The sequence below is a fragment of the Periplaneta americana genome, chromosome 13, assembly GCF_040183065.1.
Source record: "Periplaneta americana isolate PAMFEO1 chromosome 13, P.americana_PAMFEO1_priV1, whole genome shotgun sequence".
NCBI classification, from domain to species: Eukaryota; Metazoa; Arthropoda; class Insecta; order Blattodea; family Blattidae; genus Periplaneta; species Periplaneta americana.
The window spans coordinates 78,604,240-78,610,239 of NC_091129.1; positions in this window are offsets into that span (position 1 = coordinate 78,604,240).

Here is a 6,000-nt window from a genome sequence, read left to right on the forward strand (position 1 = left end):
CATGTGTTGTAAAAATGTCAGCTCTATAGCTTCAGCAGATTTCGATAAAATAATTTAATAGTCTGATATTACGAAGTTGCTCACAAATATCACTTAAAAGCATAATGCGATAAGAGTTTTGTTATGTAATATTAGTTACAATTAAAACAGATACAGTACCTAGGTAACTTTGCTTTGTACTGTAATATTGGTTTGATTAGTTTATTGATTACTTTTGTAAGGCTAAAGATACCATCAATATAAATTCCAACTTATCATGTCATACTCAATATCTTTCTTTGGAATATCACTTTCTTTATGAATGATGTGTTTCATCCACTTAATAGAGTATAATTTTATACTACTATGGAATTTAAGTGAATATTCCTTCTTAACTGTCTATTATGTTATTAAGATTTAAAACACAAGTGCAATATTAAGAAATCAATGTTAATACTTTTGTTTTACAGACAATATAGATAGTATTAAACAGAAAGAAGCCATATAAAATAACGACATAAAATTTCACGTTCCGTTTGAAGTTTGTGCACCACTGTTTTCTTAATCCAACAGGTTGCTTATTCATATAAACAACCCTTACTCTTTCCAGACATAGCGCTTCCTGCCCGCGCACGACGTCAAGGTCAGAAAAATGCGCTTTATTTGACATCACTGATCCATAGTAATGTCACAAGAGGTCTAACATATGTCGATAAATCCACGAGCGAAGTGAGTGGATTTATTTGTGAAATCGCAGACCTCGAGTGGAATTTATTACGACTATCGTTACTACTGAAAAGTTTAGTGCGATAGAAATCTGCCCTTTTAACAAATGCTTATTCAATTGTATTCTGAAACACGCGATATGAATTTATAAAACTCGGTATGGTATAAAATATATGTTCTGTAAAATGAGCACATGAAATTGATTCGCATCTAATATACAAATCCAGTAGTTGCATAAATTGAGTGGTAAAATTGGAGCTTCTAAAACGTTTGTTACATTACAAAATAAATTGAATTCACGTTACATATTTCATGCAATATAATATATCAATCATGGACGCGTTAAAAATATAAATTCAGTAATCCAGCGCACGGATAGAGATTGATTATAGAATTTCGATATGGCTAGCGGCATAAATTACATAACTGTATCGCAAGCAAATAACAAATCAGTGTGAAGATATCTAACACTGTGTTTCAAGTGAAAATATTTCAGCACAGTAAACATCATGTTACCTGCGTGCAATTGTTTAATTCTGGCGTGTGTAAAAATTTGAACTAACGTTCTTGTGCTAGCATATATTAATACTTTTTTAACATCCAACTATAATTAATAAAGTGATAATAATAATAATAATAATAATAATAATAATAATAATAATAATAATAATAATAATAGTTACAAATGGCTTTTAAGGAACCTGGAGGTTCATTGCCGCCCTCACATAAGCCCGCCAACAGTCCCTAGCCTGAGCAAGATTAATCCAGTCCCTATCATCATATTTCTCCTCCCTCAAATCTATTTTAATATTAACCTCCCATCTATGTCACGGCCTCCCCAAAGGTCTTTTCCCCTCAGGTCTTTCAACTAACACTCTATATGCATTTCTGGATTCGCCCATACGTGCTACATGATCTACCTATCTCAAATGTCTGGATTTAAAGTTCCTCATTATGTTATATCAAGAATTCAATGCGTGCAGTTCTCCGTTGTCTTTCTCCATTCTCATTAACTTCACTTCTGTTAGCCCCAAATATTTTCCTAAGTATCTTATTCTCGAACACCCTTAACCTCTGTTCCTTTCTCAAAGTGGGAGTCCAAGTTTCACAACCATACAGAACAACCAGTATTTTTTTTTAAGCAGAGTGGATGACAAAAGCTTCTGAAACGAATAATAGCAGGAGTTTTCAATATTTATTCTGCGTTTTATCTCCTCCCGAGTGTCATTTATATTTGTTACTGTTGTTCCGAGATATTTGAATTTTTCCACTTCTTCAAAAGATAAATTTCCACTTTTTATATTTTAATTTCGTACCCTGTTCTAGTCATAAGAAACAATCATAATTACACTTTGTCTTTTCGGAATTTACTTTCAAATCTATCTCTTTACTTGCTCCAAGTAAAATTTCCGTGTAAAAATAGTTTGTGATAACATATTTACGTCATCCGCATAAACCAAGCAGCTGACGTAATCTATTCAATTCCAAATCCTCTCTCTTTTCCTGGATTTTCTTAATGGCATATTGTAGAGCAAAGTTAAAAAATAAAGATAATAGTGCATCTCCTTGCTTCAACCCTAGATCAAATATACAACAGATAGCTCATCCCTATGTTAAATTTGGTAGCACTTTGAAGAAAACAACCGTCAGGATCACCACCCGTCCGCCGTAAACGAACACGAGATGGCAGTACAGTCGTTAATGCAATTCAAATGGGAGTGACTCTTTATGTAACAACTAGATGGCAGCATAGTAAACCTGACAAAAGTTGTTACCGTCAAAGCCTATAAGACCGATCAATCTGGTATATATGATCTAAGCTTCAACCCACAGTGAATTGGAAAAGTGTCAGACAGAAATCGGTCTATACGGACTGCGCTGTATGATAAATTATTATTATTACTATTATTATTATTATTATTATTATTATTATTATTACTACTACTATTACTAATATTTCTTCAACAGTTTTTAATTCCCCTTGCATTAACACTTACATACAATTCAAAGCGGTCTAGGGAAGGGCATTAACATTTAAACATCACTACTGAAGAACACATTGCAGGTAGGACTACCGCTGAGACAACTCAGGTCATTAGAAGACAAATACATCCAGTCCCGTGAATGAAAGATTAATCTCTTTAATTTACCACGCTGGAAATCGAACATTAATTAACTTAATGGTGCGATATAAATCCACATATTCTACAATTTCTTTCAAGGCATAAATAATCTTAAATTACAGTTCTCATAGCGTTCATGTAAGACCCTGTAACAGTGATGCTGACACACTTTCGACACTGCGAACGGATCTGAATATTGAATTAAAGAGGCGTTTCTTTTTATTATTTCTTCTGGGGAGAAGATCACTTAAAACAAAGCCCGACTCTCATCTGCAGCATCACCGCCGACACCGCAAGGAAATTAAGGACAAGCTCTGAGCGGAATGCCAACGACGCCCAGGAAATTAGTTCGCGCCTTTATATCTCAAACAAATACAAAACTTCTTGTTCGGCTGCAAATGTAAGTTTTGTCGGCACCCAGAGAAATCCATAGGGATAATTTCAACTACAAGTATCATATACTTTTCAGACAGTCATTCCTAAAATTAGATCTTTTAACGCTAGACAAGCGTGTTAAAAATTGACTGTTACATGGTAGCGTGCGAAATAGTAATGTATGTAACTAGTATATAATGTTGGTAATTATGGCACGAGTGTTTATAATGAAGGTTATACATTGTTATATACAGCGTTTTATGCTATTATAGCATTAAAATATGTAAAAAAACTATTATAAATTTAAAAATGTAATGTTCTGACGTAGTGGAGACATGAGTACTGGATATTACTTAATATACTGCATGGTTTCGAAGTAACCGTTTCTAAAACAATGTTATTTTGTTGTTGTTTTGAAGCATTTCTTATAGATAATTTGTATAAAATTGTGTTGTGAAGGCGGTGATGACGTCATGGAATACTAGTTGCTAGGGAACCTTTTCTGGCACCAGTGCCAGAATTAGGCCAATTGTGCACGATTTATAGCTTCATAACAAGCATATTTTAATGCTAGGATTGCATAAAGTACTGTTAACACTAACTGCACATGGTATTAATTTAGAGTATAACACTGACTTTCACTTGTTTGTGCTGATTGCCAATTGTTTCCCACCAGATGTTACAGAGCAGCTAACGCAACAGGTCAATAAATTCATTCAAACAATGGGAAGCCTACTTTTAAAAATGACTCTTTTGGTTAAGGAAGGTGCACAAATTAAATAAATTGCTTCAAAAACTATTTTACTGGTAGGTATATGAAACAATGAGGAATTAAATGTAATTATAAAAAATTATAGGTCATCCGAATTTGAATCTGGAACCTCTCGATCTGTAGCCCAATGCTCTACCACTGAGCTATACCATCACATTTTAGTACGATAAATTTTCACTATTACAATGAGGTACAATACATTAGAGGAGAAGTCAGGAGAATATCTCTATACCAGCACGAACAGATGACTGTTTAACTATAGTCTACAATGAACAAGTTAAATTCGTTTTATTTTGTTTGCAGTATTGCTACACTCGGTATGGAACCTCGTTTCGCAAACATCCTTACTCACGAAATAAAATTCCACTTTTACCATTCGTATCTTAAATAACTATTTTTATCTAATTCCTCTGCGATTATACTAGTTTTGAGAGTTCAGGAACCCACATACTGACGTACGAGGAAGTGTAAAGATGATGGCGCAGCAAGGAGAAGAAAACAGTAACGTGATCACGCAATGTAAGCGGATTCCTAGTCTACATACGATGGCGGTAAGGTTAGCGCACTCCAGAAGGAATGCTGACAATAACTGAACAAACAACACCGGCGCTAGAAAAAAGGCGAGCGGCGATAAAAAGAGAAACCAAGAGTCAGGAAGTGATAAGGAAGAAAGTAGTGTAAAGAATAAGGGTGCAAGTTTAAGTGGAAATCTAGTATGTGAAAGTGAAAGCGTGGGGGGGGGGAATAAAAGAGGAATAGAAGAAGAAATAAATAGAAAGAACGGCAAAGTCAGAAATAAGGCAGAGACGAACAGTAAAGAAAGGTCAGAATTTGCGACAGTTGAGGATTTAGCAGAGATATTTGACATGTGTAGAAAAAAAGTGGGGTTTGATCAAAAAGTGCAAGTAAAGTGAAACTGGAAAAGATCGAGAAGTATAGGGGAGAGAGAAAGTGTATAAGCAGATGTGTAAAATAAAATATAAGTATTTATAGGAAGTGAGAATAGTGACAATGGTTTAGGTGTAAGCAGAATAGTGAGAAAGTGAAAGTGAGCGCAAATAGGAATGAGTGAAAATAGTGAGAAAGGGTTTAGAGAAATGTACAAGTGACAGCATAAAATTAGTACTAACATTTGAATGTTGGAACAGTAATTGAATAAAAGGTAAAAAAAAAACAAATAGGCAAATAATCCAATATGATAATTTATAGAGAAAAATTGAAATTGAGATTTTAGTGAATAGTAGTTAGAGGATAAGGGGGTGTGGAAGTAGTATATAATATTAGATAGATTAGGATTAATGAACAAATAGAGAATAGAAAATGAAATGTAGGGAAATACTGAAGGGGAGATTGACCAAGTAACAAAAAAGGTACATTGCGTAATTGGGAGTATGTGTGTAGACGTGAACTGCAAATAATGTGTTATTGTAATAATATGTTAATGGTGGCACCGGATGCAGAAATGTGAGGTACACCATTACATGTAAAGAAGTGCTGTGAAGAAATATATCATATCATACTAGTTTTGAATTGTTTCAAGTCCCCTAACAGCCTTCGTGGATTGGGGCTTCAAACTCTTGCTATCTTTATCAAGCTCTCGATTTTAGTTCCATTCATTGATTGCTTTATTTTTTATTTTTCTCGAATTAAATTCCATAAATCACAAGACAAATGTCTAGAAGGAAAAAAATATCATTACAATCTAAATAATTGTCACCATTATTTTAGTGTTCTATTAATTAACTGTTTGCAGTGGTGTCATCTTTCGTTAAGGAAACAGACTGCATTTCCTTTCTCGATCTCGTTCATGACTTTGTGATATAGATTAGTCTTCCTGATACTATCTCCAGTTCCTTTCAAGATTTTATGTACCAGCACTTTCAGGTCTCCCCTCAAATTCAGAATCTGAAGTCAGTTGTATAAGTAAGGTTTCACAAACTCTTTGGAAAACTTATCCTGTGAAGATTTACAGGAGATATTCAGACTGCTTTTGAAACAGACGTACAGAATACAGTTGCCTAGTTT